Source organism: Chiloscyllium plagiosum, chromosome 25, assembly GCF_004010195.1.
Source record: "Chiloscyllium plagiosum isolate BGI_BamShark_2017 chromosome 25, ASM401019v2, whole genome shotgun sequence".
In the NCBI taxonomy this organism is placed as follows: Eukaryota; Metazoa; Chordata; class Chondrichthyes; order Orectolobiformes; family Hemiscylliidae; genus Chiloscyllium; species Chiloscyllium plagiosum.
This window is the reverse complement of record NC_057734.1, coordinates 34,104,423-34,119,113: the sequence shown is the minus strand read 5'-3', so window position 1 is coordinate 34,119,113 and position 14,691 is coordinate 34,104,423. Positions and strand designations below refer to the sequence as shown.

The 14,691-nt window shown below is 40.8% G+C and overlaps 1 long non-coding RNA gene across 1 annotated transcript in view; it reads left to right on the top strand.

Moving 5' to 3' along the window:
• LOC122562732 overlaps positions 1–4,671 on the top strand; it is a 100,227-nt gene extending 95,556 nt beyond the window's left edge. Inside the window, exons 2-3 of the long non-coding RNA XR_006315403.1 lie at positions 926–1,086; positions 3,069–4,671. This is a non-coding gene — a long non-coding RNA (uncharacterized LOC122562732). The remainder of the gene's footprint in view (positions 1–925; positions 1,087–3,068) is intronic.
• The last annotated feature ends 10,020 nt before the right edge of the window (positions 4,672–14,691 follow it).

Sequence of the window (14,691 nt, the reverse complement as noted above, 5' to 3'; positions counted from 1 at the left end):
ACCACCTTCCTAACCTGTAATCTTCTTCCTGACCTCTCCGCCCCCACCCCCACTCCGGCCTATCACCCTCACCTTAACCTCCTTCCACCTATCGCATTTCCAAAGCCCCTCCCCCAAGTCCCTCCTCCCTACCTTTTATCTTAGCCTGCTGGACACACGTTCCTCATTCCTGAAGAAGGGCTCATGCCCGAAACGTCGATTCTCCTGATATACAATACACATACGTACTGAACAGTGAAAGTTGGCAGATATCTCAGGACTGAACCACATCTATAAACTGTTTGAAGTCATCCCAAAATCAAACATGCAAAAAGTTAGGTTAGTGAAAGACTATTATTATTCCCCGTTTCTTGTCGTGTTATTTAGTTTGTTTATATAAAACAAATCCAGGTGGAAATGTACACCAAATGTGGGATGGTTTAATTTAGTTCAGTTACTTTTAGTGTTATGTTATCACTGCATTTTTGACAAAATTTAAGATTGACAACAGCTTTCAATAACCTTCCCTGAGATTCTTCTGCCATTTATTGCAGTACTTCTGCTGCTTTATGTTGATGCAGTCAGTTTAAGGGGCGTTGATGCTCGTGTTATATCTGGTCAATATGGCTATTCAAATAATAGCTGCTTTAATCGATGTCACTTGTATAATTCAAAGTGTGTAAAGTGACCTCGCCTGTATAAATGAGCAGGGGAAAAAAATGTTGCTGGAGCAAGATGGATGAAAAGACTAAATAGATATGACCACAAAGGATAATATGTAGAGTGAAGGAAGTGAATGCAATAAAGTCATGGAATAACGTGATGGCTAAAGTTCTTTCCTCATTTTCCTTAAGAACACATAAATTAAAACTGTATCTTGTCAAGTAAGATACTATTGCTGTTGAATTTGTTATATTTGATTATATGTTTTTCCTTGCTTCTGCAGCCCTGGTATACTTTAGTCCCAATCTGTATGATGATAAACACAATCCAAAGTCCACCCAGAGAATGCTGCAATGCGTTGTATGTAATTGCATTACAAATCTGAATTGTGAACGCTGGACTCAACATTTTAAGAAAGGAAGTGGTTGCTCACTTAGGCAACAGGTAAGGAAGCTGCAAGTTGTAGAATTTAGTTAAAGAGAAATAAAATTATTTGATATCATCGCAAATTCTTTGATATCAGTCTAAAAAGAAAAGGAAATGAAATCAAATGCCAGCCTTGGTTATAATGAACACGTTTTAATTTTGTGATAAAAACAGAAGTTGCTGGAAAGGCTCGGCAGGACTGGCAGCATCTGTGAAGCGTCTGAAAGTTCTGAGGAAGGGTCACTGGACCTAAGACATTAATTTTGATTTCTCTTCTCAGATGCTGCCAGTCCTGCTGAGCTTTTCCAACAACTTCCATTCTTGTTTCTGATTACAACATCTGCTGTTCTTTCGGCTTTTACTTTGTGATGGTGTCTTATTTTCCTCTCATTTTTGTTAGAAACAAGAAAAGACCAATTGATCTACTCAATATTTCTCATACAAGGCTTCTTACGCAATTTGCGGATAGAAATATGGATAGATCTATGGTTCATCCAGTTTATTTGGAACTCTTTGCCATAGAGAGCTGTGAGGGCAGAGTCCCTTGTGTATATTTAAGGTAAATTTGAGATAGGTAAATTCTCGATCAGTAAGGGAATCAAGTGTAATGGAGAAAGGGCAAGAAAGTATACTTGAGGAAAATTGGATCAGCCATGATCTTTTGATTGGTAGAGTAGACTCAAGGGGCTGAATGGTCTCGTTCTGTCTCTATTTCTGCAGTGTCTGATTCATGATATTGCAACTAGGAAGAATTATAACAAAGAATTGTTATGGTAGATATAGAAAATCTCTCAACACGTTTTCAGCGACAGGAGAATGCATAACTGTAACATTAAATTATTGTCAAAGGGAGCACAAAAACAGCAATAGGAATAGGGGAGAACAACATGTGCTGTTAACCTGTTCTGCCATTCAATATGATCATGCATTTTAACTCCACTCTTGACCTGCTCCCCATACTCTGAGACACCAAATATCTGTCTATCTCAGTCTTAATATATTCATTATGTCACACTAACAACCAAGATTCATTAACTGAATTGTCATTCCAGCAGATGAGGTGGGATTTGAACCCGTGGAACTAGAGCATGAAATTAGGGACCTGCTGGACAAGTAGTCCTTGGCATTACCACAACACCACTGTCTTCCTCCTCTATTGTCAATGACATTAAATCTTGCCTTCTAGTTACTGATCCTTTTGTCAATGGAAACAGTTTTCATTTTTGCTCAAAACCTTCATGATTTTGAAAATCTCTATTAAATCTCAATTTCATTGTCTCTTCTCTTAGGAGGGAACTGCAGAACCTTTAATATCTCCACACAACTGAAGCCTTGCAATCTAATGACTTAAATTTCTTCTGCACCTTTGTTAATGCCTTGTTTAAAGAAAATTACTGAATGCTCTCGCGGCTTTGGGAGTGAAAGATTATTGATATCAGATTAAATATAGGGGCTCTTACAGCAGAGTGGTAGTGTCCCTACCTGTGAGATAGCAGGCTCAGGTTGATGACCCCCTGGTTTGGAGGTGTTCAGGAACATCTCTGAACAAGTTACTTACACGCTATCTGTAAGATGAAGTGTAGAAGATATCATATACAAGGCAGGCGAAGCTTCTTTATGTGGGTATTGTGAGACTGTAGAATTCTCTTTAACAGTTAATAGTTGAAGCAGGAACAATGCCAATTTTTCAAGAATTGTTTGGATGAAAAATAAAGGATTTGAGGGATATGGGAGCAGGTTGACTAATAGTGATTCAAACTAATGGCTTGTGAAGAGGGTAATTCCAAATATGGTCCTGTTGATCTAAATGGCCCTTTGTACTTTGGATTCTATGAGTTGACATTTCTTTCAAAGTCGTGGCAGATCTCATGAACACTGTTTTAATTCAACAAACTATAGATGCACTCATCCATTCTGAAGACTCATCTGGTCTCCTGTTATTCTGTCAAGTATGTATGTGGCTCCATTTCTCATTGTGCTCATCTCCTTTCTCTTTCAAGGGATTTGACAGGGGATTGAGGATAAGAGAACTGCCTGCATGACTATATCCATGTATAAACTTCGATTGAGAATATGAGTGGAATGTTCAACTGCAGAGAGCATCACTGCCAACATTGTTCCTGGCATTATCTGATGTGCACATTTCAAACAGGGGTCATGAGGTAGTGAAATAGAAGTGGGAAAACTGATGGATTTATGTGTCTCTGATCTGAGAGATTCTGAACCAGCTTGATGTGGTACAAAGGGGGCATTGCAGTGAATTAGGGAAATTTTCACAACGTTCTGTAAATGTCAGAATATTCATGACTCTGCCTTATAAACTTGGACTTATCCTCTCCCTGGACGCTTTTCTCTTGGATCTTCACAATTCCCTTGTACATCCAGAGTTTGCTGAGTTGAACCAACAGTAACATTTCCTGAAATTCTGCTTGATGTGAAATTGATAATGAAAAGTAAACAATATTTATTGAAATTATTTTAAGGTCACTTTAATTATGAAGTATTGCAAAATGCGTGCATCTCTAATTTAAAGCTACCATCCATTTCTAGTTATCTCAGATTTGTCCACTGTTAGACAATGGCTTAAAAAGAGTTATTTACCTGCAATTTTTTTTGTCTTCTTCAAGATGTGGACTATATAGATGAAACGAAGTTGTACTTGTGTTAGGTTTGAGATTACTCAGACTGCGGGTAACTTTCCACTCGTTTGACTGTTATGAAGAGTTACGAGGTGTAAGTCTTTATTTCTAGAGTTGACTTAGAAATCAGAAGTTCAGCCACAGAAGGAGGAGAATACAACACTTTTCGGTGCAAATGCCAAAGTCACCATGTGAATAAAGTCACATAGAGGGCAAAATGTGAATCGATTCTACAAAGGAAATATATTTTTAAAATCATTTTGAATAACTTAACTCAAATGGAACCTCCTGGAAGTGCTCCTGCATTTAATAAACATGTTGACACTCTAGCTTTCCTCATTAAGTGATTGCAACCCCAAGTTCCCATAAATCATGGACCAGGTTATCAGCACCTCTGATCTTAACTGTACTAGGGCGCCCAACTGTCTACAATAAAGAACTTGAAACAGCAGGCTATAAAGGATTAACTCACTGCAACAATTTATTTTTCGTAAAAGATGCCAAGCCTTTGGTTCAAACTGCAATTAAAGGTCTCTTAAGGTGAGCAAACAGTTCACCTTCTTCGAGATTAAAATGATTTAATGATTGTGAAGGGCATTTGGAACAGTTTGGAGCTTAAATGTTTTGTCCATGTAGTTAAAAATGTTACTACCGACTGATTTTTTTAAAACAAGAGATGCCGACCTGCTCTACAGATCAAAGAACAGCAGCACATTGAGTAATCTGACATTAGACACGCCTTTGAGGAAAATAAAAAAAATATGCACGGTTCCATGGAAACATCACTGTACTATGCTTACAAGCTATATTAAAAAAACTATACATTATAATGATATAGAACTGAATTTCCAAGAGGGAATGATTTCCTGATTTAGACCAATGGCACTGGAGAGCTGGATTTATGGATGGTCCAGAGAAGCACAGTCTTATTAAGTGTATTTTGGATGTTAAATCATGAAGGTTTATGAACCACAAATATTTTCAGTCAGTTAATCATGAGATAATAAATGTTTGTGAAAATTGTAATTGCAGTTTTGTCTCATTTCTGACTCTTTGTTCTAGAGATTACAATCTTCAAAGGTCATATGCCTAAGAAAAGGGTTATTTTACAGTCTCTTGTTAAAAAGAGAAAACAGTTGCTTTGTTCCAAAATTAAAATAGTCATCATTTTGTTGTGCAGTGTGATTGTTTACGTAGTGACTTATTTCACACACAATGTCCTAAATCTTTGATTTGAGTGTGTGTGCACTCATGACCCAGTTTAGATTTCATATCAGACAAACAGAACAATACCTGTGTGAACTGTTCAGCAAATTAGATTGCAGACTCTTGGGCATTGCAAATGGCTCCTCAAGCATGACTGATACTTGTGAACAAAACAACATCATTGAACAGCATTGTATCAAGTGCCAGAGGCAATTTAGAAGGGACCTCAAAGAGACTATGAGCAGACTTCCCATGAGAGTTGGCTTCCTTGTAATGGAAATCGAAAAGACCCATGGGACAACATTCCCCAGATATTTTAGATGCAGAAAAGACCTTGAGGAGGCCAAGTGGGATGTTGACTTAGCTCTCATTTAGTGCACCTTGGTAAAGGACTCTAAGAAATATAACAGCATTGGAAAGGGCGGGAGAAGAGCAAAATCCCATATTCTCAGGATTTGCTGGGGTCCTACCAATATTGAATAGGCACAAACTGCTTGTTAATCCTTTCAAGCCATCAGTTCCCAGCATGACTTGTTTCTGCCAGTTCTGATGTTGTGCCCTCAGCAAGCCACTTCCTTATCATCAGGGCTGTGTCTTTTTACTTCCTTACACAACCACAGCAACCACCTGAGCAGGGTTGGCCACACTGTCAGATTGGTCCTTTTACTTAAAGAGGTGAAACTATCTACAACAATACTGGGAAGATTGCTTCCCATGTCTGGTCTTTAGGTCAGCTCCAACCTTCTGCCTGTTAATTACATGGATATATGTTACACCCCATTCCGTCTATTGCGCAGCAAGTTTCAATGCACACGCCCCTTAGAGATATACAACAAGCAACCTTAACAAGCAACCTGTCCTGCTAAATTTATAATCTTACTTGGAAGCATTTCAACAAAATTTTCAACTTAAAATTAACTGATGCAAAGCTGTTGGAAATGTGCCATTTCTTGATATCCACTCCAGAAGTGCAGAAGCAGAAATCCCTTGTCCACATACACTGTCCGTAACTAAGCTCAGGCCAGGATTACACAGGCCCCTGCTGCTGGGTTTCCATCCTCAGAGAGACCCCAAAAAATCCTCTGCAAGACCTTCCCACCACCTATACCCCACCTGATTCATGACCTGTGAGAAAGTTCATGGGCAATAGTTGAGGCCTATGGTGGCTGGTTGCCAGCTCTCTCCTTCAGTTGAGACCTTTAAATGAACACCGAAGGCTGATTGCCATTCAAATGTGACCTTTAATCCAGACGGTGAATGTCAGGGAGGTGAGCCTGGCAGTTTAAACAGTTTCAACATGAAAGGAGATTGCTGCAGCAATAGCCCCCTTGTTGCAATGGGGGACTTCCCCAAAGCCTACCCCGTTCTACTATGACGTCCAACATGTCTTCCCTTCTCCTCCCCATGCTGGTGTCCTGGGTTCCTAACATTTAGAATCTGCAGAATCCCTGATTTTCCAGCAATGGCCACCATTCCCTGCGGCACTACAGAGTTGCTGGTCTTGATATGAGACTTCCTCCCAAATAAGAGTTTTGAGTTATGTGTCCAGCCAATTAAGGTTTGCAGAGCGTAAAATGGCTGCAGGGCTGCTGACATTGGCAGGGATACATTCCTCAGTGACTTGGTGGTGGGGGCGCAGGAAATCATCCTAAAATCTAGCCCGCAGTCGTGGAGCTACAGGAACAGTTCCAAAGAGAAATAGTTTCTGACAAATTTAAATAAAAGCCAGACTCTCCTGAAGTAAAATTCAATTGTCAGGTTTTATCCAGGCTTTTGGGAAACCTAAGAAACTCTCAAAAGGAATAAGGGACATACCTAACAGTCACCATTAAAGCACAGATTGCGAGTTTGAAAATTTTACAAAATGTATGTGTCCAACATGTACAGATATTGTCATAAGCTCATTTGAAATATTTTTGAGATGAGCTGAGAGCTTGTAGAGTACTGTTTTAATGTCAATAGCAAAAGATAAAAAGTCAATTCAGTAGGTCAATGTTGGTATTTCTTTCAACATTTAATATTTTACAAGGTCTTATTCATGAGGAAATACATGACAAATGGAAATTTTCAAAGAAGTTTGAACAACTTACTTAGCTCATTGACAAACTCTGATGGTGAAAGACTAGGAAATAATGGAGTTGCAGGAAATCTGAAACTGAATGATAGAGTATATTAAAAGCAAAATCTCAGCAGGTCTGGTAACACCTGTGGAGAGTGGATCAATTAATATTTGAGTTAAATGTGTTCTCCATTTTGAAGGAGAAGAATATTGGCATTTTAAATAATTCAAACTATTTTCTTAAAAGCTACATGTTAAGAGACTGACAACGACGATGGTTTTAAGGCTCACCTAGATGTGGATTGAGGATTGAGCGATTTACCTGAAGAGGAAACAAAGAAGCACCTTATAGATTGGCATTGAGTCTTTGCTGTTCATGAAATTATTTCAGAAGTAATATTCAGAGATGAAAGACTCAACAAAACTCAACGTTTGTTGTGCAAATGTAAATTAAGAACAGTGGTGTTTCATTGTTCTGGATAGCTTTTCTTCAAGCACAAAGGCAATAGCTGTTGCAGATTTGAGGGTGTAAACATCCACAGCCACAGACTATCTATTGACTACTTTCTTTGGGAGGTAAAAACAATGAGTGCAGGTGCTGGAGATCAGAGTCTAGATTATAGTGGTGCTGGAAGAGCACAGCAGGTCAGACAGGATCCGAGGAGCAGGAAAATCGACATTTCGGGCAAAAGCCCTTCATCAGGAATACAGGCAGAGTGCCTGAAGGGTGGAGAGATAAATGAGAGGAGGGTGAGGGTGGGGAGAAAGTAGCATAGAGTNGGGTGAGGTGGGGAAGGGGAAATGAGGAAACTGGTGAAGTCCACATTGATGCCCTGGGGGATGAAGTGTTCCGAGACGGAAGATGAGGCGTTCTTCCTTCAGGCGTCAAGTGGTGAGGGAGTTGCGATGAAGTAGGTCCAGGACTTCCATGTCCTCAGCTGAGTGGGAGGGGGAGTTGAAATGTTGGGCCACAGGACGGTGGGGTTGATTGGTGCGGGTGTCCCAGGGATGTTCCCTAAAGCGCTCTGCTAGGAGGCGTCCAGTCGCCCCAATGTAGAGGAGACCACATCGGGAGCAACGGATACAATAAATGAAATTGGTGAATGTGCAGGTAAAACTTTGATGGATGTGAACGGCTCCTTTGGGGCCTTGGATGGAGGTGAGGGAGGAGGTGATGGCGCAGAGTTTGCAATTCCTGTGGTGGCAGGGGAAGGTGCCAGGACGGGAGGGTGGGTTGTTGGGGGGGCATGGACTTCATTTGGGAAATGAGTTGGCACTTGTTACAAGGCCATCTGGGTAAGGGAGTCATCTTTGTTCCCTGCTAAAGGATAAAGCAGAAATTAAAACTGTCTTTCCAGCTTTTAAACTGAATTTCATGAGGTATAGAGAGAGAGAGAGAGAGAGAGAGAGAGAGAAGTGGTATGGACCACTGCAGTCAAAACGTATCTGCAACAGATACTTGAAATAGAAAGAAATATTTCCTTGTCCATCCTTCAAGTTTACCTGAGAAAAGTAAAAGTGGGCAAGTTAACTCCAAGGATCATCGCAGATTTTGAGAAACTTCTGCATTTTCAAGACCCTGATTCCAGCCAAAGTATCAACTCAACTGAGAGACCTCAGTACATCAGTCTTGCACTGTAACAGAGAATGATATAGAATCCCAACAATGTGGAAACAGGCCCTTCAGCCCAACAAGTCCACCAGACCCTGCAAAGAGTAAACCACCCAGACCCATGCCCTACATTTACCAGATTAATATACCTAAATTACATATCCATGAACTATGGGCAATTTTAACATGGCCCATCCTGCGCATCTTTGGATTGTGGGAGGTAAATCCACACAGAACACAGGAAGAATGTGCAAACTTCACACAGGCAGTCACCCGAGGCAGGAATTGAACCCAGGTCCCTGGTGCTGTGAGGTAGCAATGCTAACCACTGAGCCACCATGGAGTTAAATTCAATTTTGTCAATTGTTGAATTATCTTCATCTGTATCACTGTGGAAGTGATAGTGTGGGTGAGCCAAATGAGTGAGACCTCAGATTTTTATTAACCTCTGGGGCAAGTGAATTAGAAATGAAATAATTTTCATTGAAAATACACAAGAACTTGCTGCTGGCTTATTAAAAAAAGGGTCAGTCACTCAGAGGGTAGATTAGTGAAGGTGCTGAACAATTAAGTGGCTCACTAGAGAAGGAGGTTTCTGAAATATCCCAATCATGACCAACTGGAATTCCAGCACTGCAGGGAAAATAAAGCTGAGGCTGAAGCATTTTGAATGATCTTCAGTCAATTCTTCCAGCATTATGGGCACCAGCCTTCAGCCAATTTGAAGGAGAAAGCGAGGACTGCAGATACTGGAGATCAGAGTCATAAAGTGTGGTGCCAAAAAGCCATGGTCAGGCAGCATCCAAGGAACAACGGAGTCGATGTTTCGCAAACCTCAACCAATTTGATTCACTCCATATGACGTGAATGGTGCTAGAGGAGCTGGTCCAGATATACTGGGACCCAAATGTTAGCAGGAGCAACAACAGCTGAACAGTTGGCTACATTCAAAAAGGGGATCATTCAGACACACCCGCAGTGTATTCCCTCAATTGGAAAGATAGAGCAAACAAATCCTGAGCTCCCTGGATTATAATGGAGTTTTAAACTAGATAATAAATATTATAAAAATTAAAGAACAAAAGCTATACTTATGGCAGGTATTGGATAGTAAATACAGTTTAGAACCAACCTGAATACAATAGGTTCAGAAGAGAGGTGGAAAAGCAAATACAAGAGAAAAAACTGGCAGCAAACATAAAGGGAAATCCAGAAGTCTTCTTTCAGCACATCAGGAGTGGAACACTGATAAAAGGAAGAAGAGTGCTGTTTAGGAATTTAAAGTGGCATTTTGCGTAGAGGCAAGGACCATGGCTGAGGTGTTAAATGAATACTTGGCATCTGTCTTTGCCTCTGAGGTAGGTGCTGCCCAGACCATGGTGACAGGAGAGGTATTTGATAAGCTTAAATTACTTAAAGATGACAAGGCACTGTAACTGGCTGAGATGCACCCAAGGATATTGAAGGAAGTGAGAGTTGAAATAACACTGACAACAAGTCTTTCAATATTCACTGTATTCAGGAGTGATGCAGGAGGGGTGGAGAATTGTAATTATTGTATTACACTCTTGTTCATGAAATGGTGTACTGATTGGCGCGGAAATTATAGACCAGACAATTCTGATTTTACGCAGGTTGCTTTCAGAACAGCCTACTCATTCTCTCCTACTCCCAGCTCTCATTATCACTTTTTCAGCTTTTCTTCTATCCTGGCCTACTATCAATGATCTCCTTGTTTACCTACCCTTTCATATCTCGCTCACTGTCTCCCCTCCTCCCTCTCTCTCTCTCCTCTCTGGACATACAGTTGGTTCTGCTTAAACACGTGTTTCTTCAATGTGAATTGGCTTTAACAAGATTGAAGAATTTGGACCATTATTTGTAGAATGTGAACCTTCTTTACCTGTATTGACTATGATACAATTCTGACCCCATTAGTTTAAATGGCACAGCTATTGCTCGATTTTTTTATAACGCAAGATTGCATGAGAGCGGAACTATTGTGTTATATCAGAACCAACTGTGTATGTATTCTATTGAATGAAAAAAAAATGCTACTCAGATCCTTTGTTGAAAATCTTCCTAAATTAAAGTTACTCTTTTTTTCACTTTGGTGCAAGATAAAATACTTTACATTCGAATGAGTAAGGACTTTATCTGGTTACTGCTTTCTTTCTGTTTTCCTCTCTCTCTAACTTTATCTTTCACACAACACTCTCCCAGAGATAAAATACAAATAGGTTTTACTTAAACATTTCATTAAAGCCAATTTAAATCCATCATCTGGTTTGTACTCAAATAGTTGTCAAGAATGGTACATCTCTATGATTCTGAGTCCAGTTGCAATGGTCACATGGTGCCTTTATAGTACACATGGAGAACCAAAGCTGGACAGTCTAGGTGCTTTACCACCAAGTTTCAAATGAGCACTGTTTATATGTGTTTTCATTGTCAGTTACAGCTGGGCAAAGGGCAAAGCACAACGCCCTCCAATGGACACAGTGGCTCAGTGGTTAGCACTGCTGCCTCACAGTACCAGGGTCCCAGCCTCGGGCGACTGTCTGTGTGAAGTTTGTACATTCTCCCTGTGTCTGCGTGAGTTTCTTCTGGATGCTCCGGTTTCCTCCCACGGTCCAAAGATGTGCAGGTTAGGTGAATTGGTCATGCTAACTTGCCCATAGTGTTAGGTACATTAGTCAGAGGGAAATGGGTCTGGGTGGGTTACTCTTTGGAGGGTTGGTGTGGACTTGTTGGGCCGAAGGGCCTGTTTCCACACTGTAGGGAATCTAATCTAAACATACAAACTGAACAAATATTATAAATGGGAGCACAACTTAACATTAACAGTGGGGCAAAAACTAAAGAAGGTAATTTAAACTCAACACACTTGCCAAGGACAGTGGAATAGAACTCAGATTGGTTCTATTACTTCCAACATTGGGCTAAAGATGGAAAATCTTCTTTCACGTATGTCCTATCTCCATAGTTCCAAAATAAAATATTCAATATCAATAGTATCAAAAACAAATTTCATTTACTTTTGCCTTCATGTTTCTCAAGATTATTTAAAGAAGCTATTGAGTAAAAAGTGTTAAGAGCTAAAGGATGATGACTAAAGACTAAATAACACTACACAGCCAGATAAGTTAAGTGGAGAACTTTATGGATTTATGGGTAATACTGTTACAATGGGAAAAATCACAAGATAGTTTACATCTGTGTAGTAAGCCAAAATTGCCTTTGAGCTAATGGGGGAATTATTAAGCCAAGTGACTAAGTGTTAGAAGAGACATGCTTTGAGAACGGTTAATATTGCTGAAATATTAAGTAACCTGAAGAAACTGTGATGCAAACACAGATGGCTAATGAGTAATACATTCACATCAATGAGAGCAAATTGGAATAAGAAATGTTGCAGGCAGAGTTTATTCTCTCAAGTATGACAAGAGTAGTAGCAGGTGTCATTACAAAATAGAGTAAGAATGAAAAATCAGATGCTCAACAGTGAGATGTAGTTTCTAGAATTTCCCATCAAGCCGTAAAAGGTGACTTTAGAGTCTCACCATTGACTGGTGACTACTTTATTTCTGTAGATTTGCTTTTCCTTAAAGCCTCTACTCACTCTATTTGCATCCACCTTCAAATTCTCTCCTCCACCAAGAAGCTAGACAGTGTGACTTCACTACAGCTTGTTGAGTGCCTGCCCGAACCATCATGACACAGTTTCTTCTAACCACTTACCCAGCATGCTCTATGTCCACCATTGTCCTTGACCTTTCATCCACACAACACAGCATCAGGTTGCTATCAGCCTCCCCACTGGATGTGTTTAGGGCTGACAAAGACACATGCCTTCTTATGGCTTTTACCATGCTTTCTTAGTGTTCAGTCACTTAAGAACTTATTTGGAGCTGCCAGGCTGTGTCTGCTTCACATCACTTTCTTATAGCACACTGGCATTGGTATGGAGTTACAGGCTGTCAGCCTTTAGAACATAGAACATTACAGCACAGTACAGGCCCTTCGGACCTCAATGTTGCGCCAACCTGTGAAACCGATCCGAAGCCCATCTAACCTACACTATTCCATTCTCGTCCATATGCCTATTCAATGACCATTTAAATGTCCTTAAAGTTGGTGACTACTGTTGCAGTCAGGGCCCTTACTACTCTCTCAGTAAAGAACCTACCTCTGACATCTGTCCTATATTTATTACTCCTCAATTTTAAGCTATGCCTCCTTGTGCAAGCATCACCATCTGAGGAAAAAGTCTCTCCCTGTCCACTCTATCTAACCCTCTGATTATCTTATGTCTCAATTAAGTCACCTCTCAACCTTCTTCTCTCTAGCGAAAACAGCCTCAAGTCTGGCAGCCTTTCCTCCTAAGAACTTCCCTCCATACCAGGCACCACCCTAGTTGATCTCCTCTGCACCCTTTCCAAGCTTCCACATCCTTCCTATAATACTGTGACCAGAACTGTACGCAATACTCCAAATGCGGCTGCACCAGAGTTTGTACAGCTGCAGTATGACCTCATGGTTCCGAAACTCAATCCCTCGACTAATAAAAGCTAACACATCATATGCCTTAATTTTAAAAAATATTTTGATTAAAAGCTTTATTGAATCTTTTACAAAAGCAACTATATATATATATATATATAAAAAAGATAGAGGTAGGATAACAGTGTCACAATACTATTAATAATAAACTACCTTCAATTCTACCAGAGCAAGCGTATCTACATAACCTAAACTAAACTACAATCAAATTAAAGAAAAGCTAAATTAAGTTTAATTCAAATGAACTTAAAATAGATTACATCTCATTATTTTATTCTATTTCACTCATTGCACCTCCACTGAAGCTCCCACCCCTGGGAGCACCAGTCATTGTAACCATATTTTCCCAGCTTCCCTCTCCCAGGGCCGCATGGGCTGCTCAATTCAACTCCCACGGCTATACCACGGCCCTGGTTAATATTGCCAATAAGTCTGCACTGATACAATTTAGAAAGGGCTATCACAACTTATAAAACTGCTCCATTTTGTGGTACACCTTATTTGTGAGGTAGTCTTGGGAGAGATGCTCCATCACCAGCCTGCACCATCCCTGGGGGCAGTCTCTGACATCCTATTCATTAAAATGTTCTTCCTCGCACAGTGGGTAAGAATGTTACATAATCTCTTTCCATGTTCCTCCAGAGAGGGCAAATTTGGCAACCCCAGAAGAAGAAATATCGGGTCCACCTTGACTTCAATTCCCAGGATTTCCTTCAGCTCCCTTACTTTGGCATTCCAGTATCTCTGGATCTTGCAACATGACCAATGTTGCAGTGTGTAAGAGTGTCTATACTAAGTTTACATTTGGGACACCCTGGAGACGCTCCTTTCTTGAACTTAGCTAGCGTCTCTGATGTGAGGTGAGCCCTGTGTAAAATCTTCAATTGCATGGCCTGCATTTTTTTTAGATTGGATTATTTACAGTGTGGAAACAGGTCCTTCAACCCAACATGTCCACACCGACCCTCTGAACAGCAACCCACCCAGACCCATTCCCCTACATTTACACCTTCACCTCACACTACGGGCAATTTAGAATGGGCAATTCACCTAACCTGCGCATTTTTGGAGTGTGGGAGGAAACCGGAGCACCCGGAAGAAATCCACGCGGACACGGGGAGAACGTGCAAACTCCACACAGACAGTTGCCTGAGGCGGGAATTGAACCCAGGTCTCTGGTGCTGTGAGGCAGCAGTGCTAACCATTGTGCCACCATGCAGCCATTTTGTTACATTTTGAGATTTTCTTTCATTTTCCCATATAACTTCCAATGTTTCCAATGAAATATTCTCAGGCAGCATCCAAGGAGCAGGAGAATCGACGTTTTGGGCATAAGCCCTTCTTCAGGAATGAGGAGGGTATGCCAAGCAGGCTAAGATAAAAGGTAGGAAGGAAGGACTTGGGGGACGGGCATTGGGAATGCGATAGGTGGAAGGAGGTTAAGGTGAGGGTGTTAGGCCGGAGAGGGGGTGGGGGCGGAGAGGTCGGGAAGAAGATTGCAGGTCAAGAAGGCGGTGCTGAGTCTGAGGGCTGGGACTGAGATA